The sequence below is a fragment of the Podarcis melisellensis genome (genome assembly GCF_964234715.1).
Source record: "Podarcis melisellensis genome assembly, chromosome: 12".
Taxonomy (NCBI): Eukaryota; Metazoa; Chordata; class Lepidosauria; order Squamata; family Lacertidae; genus Podarcis; species Podarcis melisellensis.
In genome coordinates, this window is record NC_138544.1 from 42717287 (window position 1) to 42727437 (window position 10151).

At 42.8% G+C, this 10151-nt stretch overlaps 1 long non-coding RNA gene across 1 annotated transcript; it reads left to right on the forward strand.

The window, feature by feature from the left end:
- Window positions 1-286: 286 nt before the first annotated feature.
- On the forward strand, window positions 287-8871 carry LOC309353461. The gene is made up of 2 exons (XR_014161875.1): window positions 287-372; window positions 8215-8871. It is a non-coding gene; the product is annotated as an uncharacterized lncRNA (long non-coding RNA).
- The last annotated feature ends 1280 nt before the right edge of the window (window positions 8872-10151 follow it).

Consider the following 10151-nt stretch of genomic DNA (forward strand, 5'->3'; position numbering starts at 1 on the left):
GGATGAGAACTGGGTATAACCTGTTTAATGGCATATGTTATGTTCTATTTCCCTTCCCCCAGTCTCATTCCCACCCATCTGTCTTCCCAGAAAAATATCTATCTTTTTCTACTGAATTGATTTCAAAACATATTTCCCATGGAACTTGCTGTTCCTCAATAAACAAATGAATGTGCTGTGTTGATACAGATATTTACATGATTCACTGTACTTAAGCACAGTTAGCTATTAATTTATTAACTCACAAGAAAAACCACAGGGAAAATATCAGCTTGTCAAAAGGCTAGTCTCTTGATATAATGAATTTGGGAAGTGATGCATTGTACAAAGAAAATGCAGGTACCTTTGACCAGCTGGAGAAACACAAGACAGGTACGGATGACTCTAAGAGATTGGGGTGACCTGCATCCTCAAAGGTGGTGGGGAGACGGGAATATCAGCAAGCACAGCCTGTCATGTCATATTACTACAGAACCAAAAAAGCATTGTAGCAGAAATTCCCTCTCCTTCCTATTAAAGGGAACAGACCTTCTGTTTGTGACTGTATCCAGCCAGCCTAGGTACGGTTCAGTGGTCTATGGGAGTGTGACTGCATAACTGCACATCCTGAGGTGCTAAGAAAACACGGAAAGTTGGGGAAGCCTGCTTAGATAAAGCACTGTGTGTGCTGTGAAGCTACTGTATCCTTCAGGTGCCTACAATACAACTTGGTCTATGCTAGATGAACAAGTCTTCCATAAGAGAAGGTGTGGTGGGTTCTGGGGGAAACTGATTTTGAACACTGTGGACCAGTTTCAGGGTAGTCAATGCGGTACTCACCATATTTTTTAGACTACAACTCCCATCAGCCTCAGCCAGCATGACCAATGGCCACGGGTGATGAGAGTCAAAGTTCAACAATATCTGGAAGGCACCAACTTTGGCTGTCCCTGACCTAGTGTCAGGTAGGTAGCTGTGTTATTCTGATGCAGTCAAAATAAATAATATATATTTTTTTAAAATGTCCAGTAGCATCTTAGAGAACTGACCTAGTGTGTACTTGTCTTTTCTGTTGTCATAAACACTGTAAGAGGGAAACACTTCTTAAGCACTTTGGGAGGGAGGAATTCAGTACAGCACAAAATGTGCAATTCTTTTTCTTAGAAAAATGATTATTTTCACTATCGTTATCCCAGTACCCAGAGATATGAGATGGGGAAGATGGATTCCATCTGGATCCTGAACCACAATTTTGCTACTACTACTCTAGTATCTATTCTGCTCTTGTAGCAATTGTCCCTGACTCTGAACGCCTTCACCCCCAATTTCTGGAACTAATGTTGCAATCTTTCTTTGGCTCAAAGTTAAGGGTGGCCTTGGGGGGGGGGGCGTTAATTCTCAGGAATCCCAAGCAGGGTGATTTTGCTCACAAAATACTTACACTGATGGAAGGGCATTATGACGTGCTTGTTTTTTGATTCCCCTCAAGTCCCCTACACCCCTTGAAAATTTGCCCAAGCTTATTGGAGATCTTCCAGAATAGAATGAGAAGTCGTGGAGGAGGGCTGTGGAAGGAAAGAAAAAAGGTGAAGAAAAATAATCTCACCCCCTTTCATCAGCTGGAGCATCTGTTGCATGAGAGGCTTTGACTAGCATTGGATACAACCCCCAGGTTGTTGTTTTTTTATACAATTCAAAATGAGTTCTAGAGAGTTCACTAAAATATGTTATTTGTATTTAAAGGATTCTTGCAAAGTTTCCTATTAGATTTTACCCATTTTTCTTTGTTTATGAGTTTTTTTTTACTTGCTCTCCACCATAAGGCCCCAGGGCAGGTTACAGCAATACAGTATAGTATACAGATATAAGAAACAGGTAAAATAGTGACAATTATAAAAATAAGAAAAGCTGTTCTAATCAGAATACAACAGTACAATGGTAATTATAGAATGCATTTATCCACTCTGATTTTTTTTTAATTCCTTCCCTCAGCTGTTTTTGCTTTCCTCATGGTACATATTTATTTTCTGAAATGCATGATCTATTCACAAATATTCATGTGGGTTTCCATGTGGACAGCAGTCAGCACACTGGAACACACTTTCTTGATTTCCATCTACAAAACATTTGAATATTTACATGCCTTAGCAAAAATAGATTTTCTTAAAATGTAAAAATGTGTCTAAATAATTTGCAGGGTCTACTTTTTTCCTAGCCTGCAAATTGCAGATTAACTTCAATTGATTTAAAACACAGTGGATGATAAGAGGGCCAGAAAGGAGTGCCTAACATTAGCAGTGTACACAGAGAAGCCAGCTATAAAGGCAACACAATCTTCCCTTGCTGTACTCTAAGCTCTGTCAGACATTACCAGCTCCAGACCTGAAATCAAGAACCGATCATATATATTGATTATGCCAACATATAGCAGTATTTACTTTGGATTCAAGCACAATCTGTTTTCCACACTTCTGTTTATTAGCTTGAAAAGTGCTTAGAGCTCTAGAATAATTTACAACTCCCTCCCTGAACTTAAATAAAAATAGTGTAGAAACCTCCTTCCATAAACACTTCCGAATATCAAGGTGATTGTGTTGTCCTCTTGCACCAAAAAGCGGAAGTTTCTTTTTGTGTCGCTTCTTGGTTGGTGGCAGCAAGGTACAGATTCAAAGGGCAACAGTAATCAAAGAAACAGACCGATTTTCAGGCACACAGTCATTAGGTGACCATTTCACAGTCAGCACAAACAACAGCACAAGCATGCTCTGTGTTCCTTCCTTTTGATTCACATCCAATTTTGCCAAAGTCAGGGTTCCCCAATGAAGTTAAGTACCAGTAGCAGAGCCACTGCCAACCAGTACTAGGGGTGCCATATGTCTGGAATTTCTCGGACATACCCGGAATACTGTGGTCAGAAGCAGTGTCTGGATGTGTTATTTTTGCCAATTGCCCTTAAAAATATCTCTAAAATGTCTTTTTTTTGCTCAACAACTTTTCCGTCCGGTGGGCTATGTAGACCAATAGACTGACTGAAGTTGTATTTACACCATACAATTAAAGCTACAATCGTAGCTTTCCCCATAGAATCCTGGGAGCTATACAATGGTACCTCGGGTTACATACGCTTCAGGTTACATACGCTTCAGGTTACAGACTCTGCTAACCCAGAAATAGTGCTTCAGGTTAAGAACTTTGCTTCAGGATGAGAACAGAAATCATGCTCCTGCGGCACGGCGGCAGCAGGAGGCCCTATTAGCTAAAGTGGTGTTTCAGGTTAAGAACAGTTTCAGGTTAAGAACGGACCTCCGGAACAAATTAAGTACTTAACCCGAGATACCACTGTAGTTTGTTAAGGCTGCTGAAAAGTGTTAGGAGGTGCTTATTCCTGTCACAGAGCTATCATTTCCAGAATTGTCTGGGAAGTCCGGTCCACTTCCCTGTGGGGCAGAGTTGCAGACAGACTGCGTGGCCTCTCACACGCAGTGGGGGCTGAGCTTAGCCCCTGCATCATTGGAGATCCCTTGGCTGCGTCACGGACTCCGGCCAGCCAATCCAGGTGATTCAAGCTGCTGCACAGCTGAGAGATCTCCCTTGTTTGTCTGGCTTCTGCAGATCTCCCACCCACCCTCCCTCTTTTCATGTGTCCTCTTTCTTGGCCTTGCTATGGACCTCGGTTGGTCGCCGTTGAGGGGCCCGGTAGGCATTTTTCCACTTGGCAAAGTGGCACTCGCCATTTGGTTTTCGCCTACCTCATAGCAATCATCACAAATTTTGTAAGGTTTGGCAGTTGGGCATTGGTAAAACCTTGTTTGGGGGAGGACAGGTGTGGCCATTCCGTTAAAGGGTATTCCGTTAAAGGAATTTGGGTGCCGTGGTTCCTGTCCGAAGCCTGGGTGGTGGCTAGGGCCATGGCACGACCTTGCCAGCGACCCTGGGGGAGCTCTAGTTGATGTTCATCAGCAGGGCTCCCCCTGTTTCTCCCTGCATGGTGGGCAGGAGTCACATATAGTCGGTTCAATTCCAAAGCCTAGGCCAATACCACTCACATTCCGTAACCAATAAAGTTGTCGCCTAAATTTGCCAATTGAACCTAAAATACTGAGTCCCGGTATATTTTTCAACATGGGGGGGGGGGAGGCCTCGGTGTCTTGACACACAAGAGGGATTGATTGTTCAACCATTCTGTGAAGCAGAGGTGCCAGCTTCTCCAGAGGAGTGTGTGTGTGTGTGTGTGTGTGTGTTCAATGTTCCACGGTATCCTGATGTCTCATGCATGACATCCTCTAAAAATTGAGGGTGCCCAGCCCCCTCACAAAAATATATATATTCAGAGGGCTTAAGCTGCTTTGGCCTCCTAGGAGTCGGCACCCCTACTATGAACTGTAGCTCTGGGAGGGAAATAGGGGTTTCCTGACAACTCTCAGCACCAGGGCTGACCTACCCATGACAGCTGAGGCAGGTGGTTTGGGTAGCAAGAGCTCCAAAGGTGGTGGTGTTGTGGGTGCCCTGCTGCCTCTGCCACCGGCGACTTCCAGTGAGATCTTGCTGAAATCTCACGGGAGCTCCATGAGTTTTCACAAGAGCTTGCAAGATCTGGCCAGAACCCACCACTGCTGCTTTGCAGGCACCACCATGCCATCTGGGTAAGGGAAGCTTTGGCGACTGTGGGGCGGCACCTACCGTATTTTTTGCTCTATAAGACGCACCAGACCACAAGACGCACCTAGTTTTTGGAGGAGGAAAACAAGAAAAAAAAATATTCTGAATCTCAGAAGCCAAAACAGCAAGAGGGATTGCTGTGCAGTGAAAGCAGCAATCCCTCTTGCTGTTCTGGCTTCTGTGATAGCTGTGCAGCCTGCATTCGCTCCATAAGACGCACACACATTTCCCCTTACTATTTAGGAGGGGAAAAGTGAGACTTATAGAGCAAAAAATAAGGTACTTGTTTCAGCTCAGGTGGAGAAACGTGACATACAGCCCTTGTCCAGCACCCTTAACAAACTACAGAATTCTTTGGAGGAAGCCAATGTGGTATCATCGGAATATGTAGCAACTTGCTGTGTCCCTTCCTAAAATGCTTTGCATAATCTGAGTGACTGTTGACATGGGGGCTTCAGCACATTCCAGGCAAAGTCTAAATCCGCTCTCGCCACCGTATTTGGTGTCACCACAGTGCCACAAGACTGAGAGCAAACAAAGACTTTGTGCGGATAAGGGTTAAAGAAGAAATCCTGACATGACTTCCTTACATGAATAAAGCAAAGAAAGATTTAGCAACCGTGTGCCAGTGGGGGATTTTAAAGCTGGATTGTTTGTAGCACATCCCATTTCGGTGCTTTGCTACTGTTTTGTCTAATGAATGGTTTTGCTTAAAACCGCCTCAATTATCTGGAGAGAGTTTATGCATTTCCAGTCCTAAGCAAAACCAGTGTTGATAAGGCCAGAGCGGTTCCTGGTGCATCAAACACGATAAATCAAAAATCTGAAACAAATCAACACAACCCGCACATCTGCTGGGGTATGGCCATACGGAGCAAATAAAGGCACAAACTCAATTTGGAAAGAAGAACAAATTCCTTCGCAAACCACTTCTTATATTGTTTAACTATCTCATGCATCTTGTTTACACATGGTTATTTTGGGAGTAAAAAGCAGGGTCTTCATGTTTATTGCTCATGTGAATGACAGAACATTCGATTTGCGTCTCCGTCGTGGGAGAGGCTCTGAGACTGAATGACTGTGCTGGTAAGGAGAGAGGTAGAAGGTTGTTATATCGTTATAGAAAGATGTTTGCATGAAATACAGGAAACGACTTGATTGGCATTTCATGAAACCAAGCAGCCGCCATCCTGGAATGTAAACTTTAATTTGCTAATTGCATTCAAATCATTTTATACCTATTGTGGCAGATTTTCAAATGTTGCATTTGAAATGTAACTTAGGCCTGCTTGACTTACAACTTGACAAGCCAAGGATACCCCATCAGCCCCACGCTGGAAGCTTCCTCCACCCCCTAAGTCTCCAAGGACCTTGTAAAACCACTGTTTTTCTTCCCACCCCTCTTCTTTCATGGGGAAGGGGCAAAAAGACCACCCAAAACTGAGATGGGGCTGGGAGAGATTTCTGAGAATTGGGGGGCAACGGGCTTGGTTTAATTTACTTTGCAGTCAAGAAATCACCATGAAAATGATGCTCCATAGCATTAATATCGTGATCTGGTGCATGAAGAGTAACCCAGCTGGCAAGAGTATACAAGGTTCTGGAGTTGAGGGAGCCTTGCTGGTTGTAATAAGTAGCCAACAAGGGTGTGTGGGGTTTTTTTTAAGTGTTAGTGAAAAAACAGGACCCTTCATGGGCCAACTGTCAGAAGGTAGTTTCCCCCACCCTGAGATTTTGTGTACAATTGTGTACAATTGAAGCAACACATATGGGCATTTTAGATGTTGATGGACTACAACTCCCATCATCCCTGGCCATTGGCCATGCTGGCAGGGGTTAAAGGGGGCTGGAGTCCAACAGCATCTTGAGGGCCATAGGTTCCCTGCCCCCTGGACTATATTGACTAGCAGTGGCTCTCCAGGAATTCATATGGGATCTCTCGCACCCCTGCCTGGATATGCTGGGGACTGAACCTGGGACCTTCTGCGTGCAAGACAGATGTTCTACCATTCAGCTACAGCCATTCCCGACTTGAAATGGGCTAGTCATGGTGACTTGTGTAAGTAACCAAGGGACCTGTATCATGCCATTTGCAGCTTTTGACATTTTAGCAACGGAAGTGGGGGTGCCATTTGGGATTGCTTTCTTATACACCCAATTGTATGTTTTCTGTCCTTTTCCTAAATAAACCTTCTTTAAGAATTCTACTGTCAGGGACTGGCCAGAACTGGAGGAAGCAGTTAGGCATTTAGCCATTGAGCTTGTGACATCTACTGAGTTTTGTTTTGGGAAGTCAGTAGCCTAAGACCTCAGAAAAATCTATTATTATCTACCAATATCTATGTATTTTTTCCTAAGCTCCTTGATATAATCATCTGTAGGCGTATATTATAAAGCAATACTTTTATTGAGTTTTCTTCAATTACACAAACAATGAAACTGGAGAACAGTTCCAGGGAAGCAGTGTCACATATCACGTAATACACACCGTTGTTAAACAAATGAAAGATAAAAGAAATACAATAAAAATACAGCTAAAGAACAAGAGGCCAGGATATTATCATAAGTTTTGAATTTCCATGGATCGATGTAGATTGTTACTATTGATGTATGAAATGAAGTTCCACCAAATTGCTTAAAAGGCCTGTGGTGACTCTTTACCTTTGCATGACTCTCATATTATGCACAATCATCTCAGATGTAGCAATGCCCCATGTTTTTGTATCATAAGGAAAGCTTCAAATCTTCCAATTTTTTTTGCTAAATATAAAGTCTTGCAATGGTCAACAACAACAACAACAACAACAACAAACAAAAGTTCCTTGTCTTTAAGACCCGCACTTATATTCTCAAATAAAGATAAAAATGGCAACTGTGGTCTTTTAAAATGTCAATAATGACCTTGTATATCTTAGTCCAGACCTCTTTGACTAGTGGACACTTCCATCGCAGGTGCTAATAAATACCCTGCACTGTAAATTATGAAGTTGGAAAGCATACTTTTAGGGAAGCCCCATTCTTAAGTTATATATTATCCTGCCATTTTAAAGCTATCCCCAGAGTTGGTTTGAGGTCCATATCCTATCAATTTTTCAGGTATGCACCACTAAAAATGTGTGAAGGCTGCACAATGCAAGTGTACAAGTCAGAGAACTGGGACTGGATGCAGCTCTTTGTCGAGCAGATACTTGGGAACATGGGGAGTGGCCTTATACTGAGTCAGAACATTACTCCTTCTGTCTCAGTGGCAATGGCTTCCCAGAGTTTCAGACAGGAGTCCTAACCTGGGGAATGAACCTGCAACTTTCTGCATCCAAAGCAGTTGCTCTTCCCCCGAGCAATTTTTATCCATAATGACATTATACAGTGATCCTAAGGATGGGGAAGATGTTGGTCCCATGGCAGCCCTTCGTTCATGGCTGAGAGAAGAATAAGGAAGTAAATAGAAATAGATTCTACCACATCTTTTATCAGAAACCTTATTATCCGACACCCTATTCCACCATTCACTATATTTCTCTCATATTGATTGCCGTTATCCTCTGACTGCTGCTGAAAGCCATTTCTCTCTCTTAGGTTTGTAAACTATTGCGCCACATCAGGACCCGTCCTTAGCCAGCTGTCAGAAGATGGCTCCCCAGCAGCTACCGGGACTTTGCGTAGGATAGAAGCAACACATATGTGCAGCTTCCAGCAGCTCAGCAACTAAGGATTGCAGATTTGTGAATTTGCAACTGTTTGCTCTGCACAGCCACCAGCTGCACACTTAACAGCTTATCTCCTTGTCAGCAAAGCAAAAGAAAAACGAACAGAGTAGAGAAATGACTCACACCATTCCTACGAGGATTTGTTTGTTTTGAAGCCACTGCATTGTCTGGTAGCAGAGGTTTACTTGAAGCTAGAATAAGCCACCATTGAATTTGCTCGAGGCCTTTCCAGAGGGCCACTTCATAAGTATCATGTGAACATTTGTTGCTCATTTGTTGCAATGGAGCTCTTTGTTTTTTCCGAAGGAATCAGTTCTGTTTCAGGTCACACTGCACCTTTCAAGCACTACAACTACAGTACATACCCTCCAACATTTCTCCGATGAAAATACGGACAGCCTATTTCATCATCATCATCATCATCATCCTCATTTTATTATTAATACCCCACCCCAGCCATTCTGTGCAGCTTCCAACATATATAGAAACATAATAAAACATAAAGCATTAAAAAAACTTCCCTATACAGAGTTGCCTTCAGATGTCTTCTAAAAGTTGTATAGAGTTACTTACTGAATCTCCTTGGCTCAGGGGTCACAGAATTCCATATCCTCCAACATTTCTCCGATGAAAATAGGAACATCCTAAGGAAAAGAGGGACATTCTGGGATCACATCAGAAACTGGGACGACTTCAGGAAATCTGAAAATAGGAGAAACTTGGAGGGCCTGCAACTAGCAAGTGTTGTCTGCAAGGAAACTGTGATTAATTCTGTAGCTAGCAAGGCCATCAACTGATCATATTAACTGGAGACGCCAATTGAAATTGGAACATTCTGTATGGGCCATCTTGTCAATGACATGCTATCGGTGGTGCAGTTAGGTGGTTTAAACTTGGGACCTCATGGCCTTGCAGTTGCATGGAGGGGGGGTCTTTAGATGGTAATATATATTTCTTCACATACTTCAGAATGCAATACAGCAGCCCTCCTGGCTCTGGGGGCATTGCTACACAGTGCTGAGTGGGGTTCTGGACTTCGACCCCAAAATCTTGCTCAGAGGGCAGGGATGGGGAAGAGATTTGATTCTTTCTGCATTTTAATGGGAAATGACCTAATTTGTACTTCTCAATCTAATATGCAAACCCAAACACAGCAACTTCTCAGAATTGCACAATGCAGTTCTCCAGCCAAGTAATGCGTACCAGTATGCGCACAATAAGGGAATGTGCATTTTCATCAGCACTATATTCAACAATATTATGAGAAACTTGCACTAAAATACAGCTTTTTTAAAATAAAAAATTACAAGCTTCTGCAGAAATGTGGAGAACTCAATTTAAAATCGGGGGGGGGGGATAAAAACTTAAACTGAAATGGACAGGTTCATCCATCCCTGCCTAACAGCACCACTGTATGCTAGGCATACATACATGAGCATGTGAAGAGTTCACTGAGCATCAGCAAAGGTCTAAATCGGCATGAACAAAAAGTCCAAATGAAAGGTCTGAAAGAGAGGCAAAAGCCAACTGAAAAATGATGCTGATTTTTGACAGAGATGAAAACGAAAAGCAGGAAGGACTTTTGGCTCAACCCTTGCATTCACCCATATTTATTTGATTGAAGCATCTTTGAAAGGCTTTAGAAAGCCATTGTCTTGTCTCTCAGCTTCATTTTCTGAAGGGGGGTAGGAAATCCAGCTTGCTCATATTTTAATGCAGATTTAAGGTACTGCTTTCGATCACAATGAATTTGACTCTTAATTCCGCCTGCTAGGGATTGGTCAAATGAAATCGCTGGACCTCTCT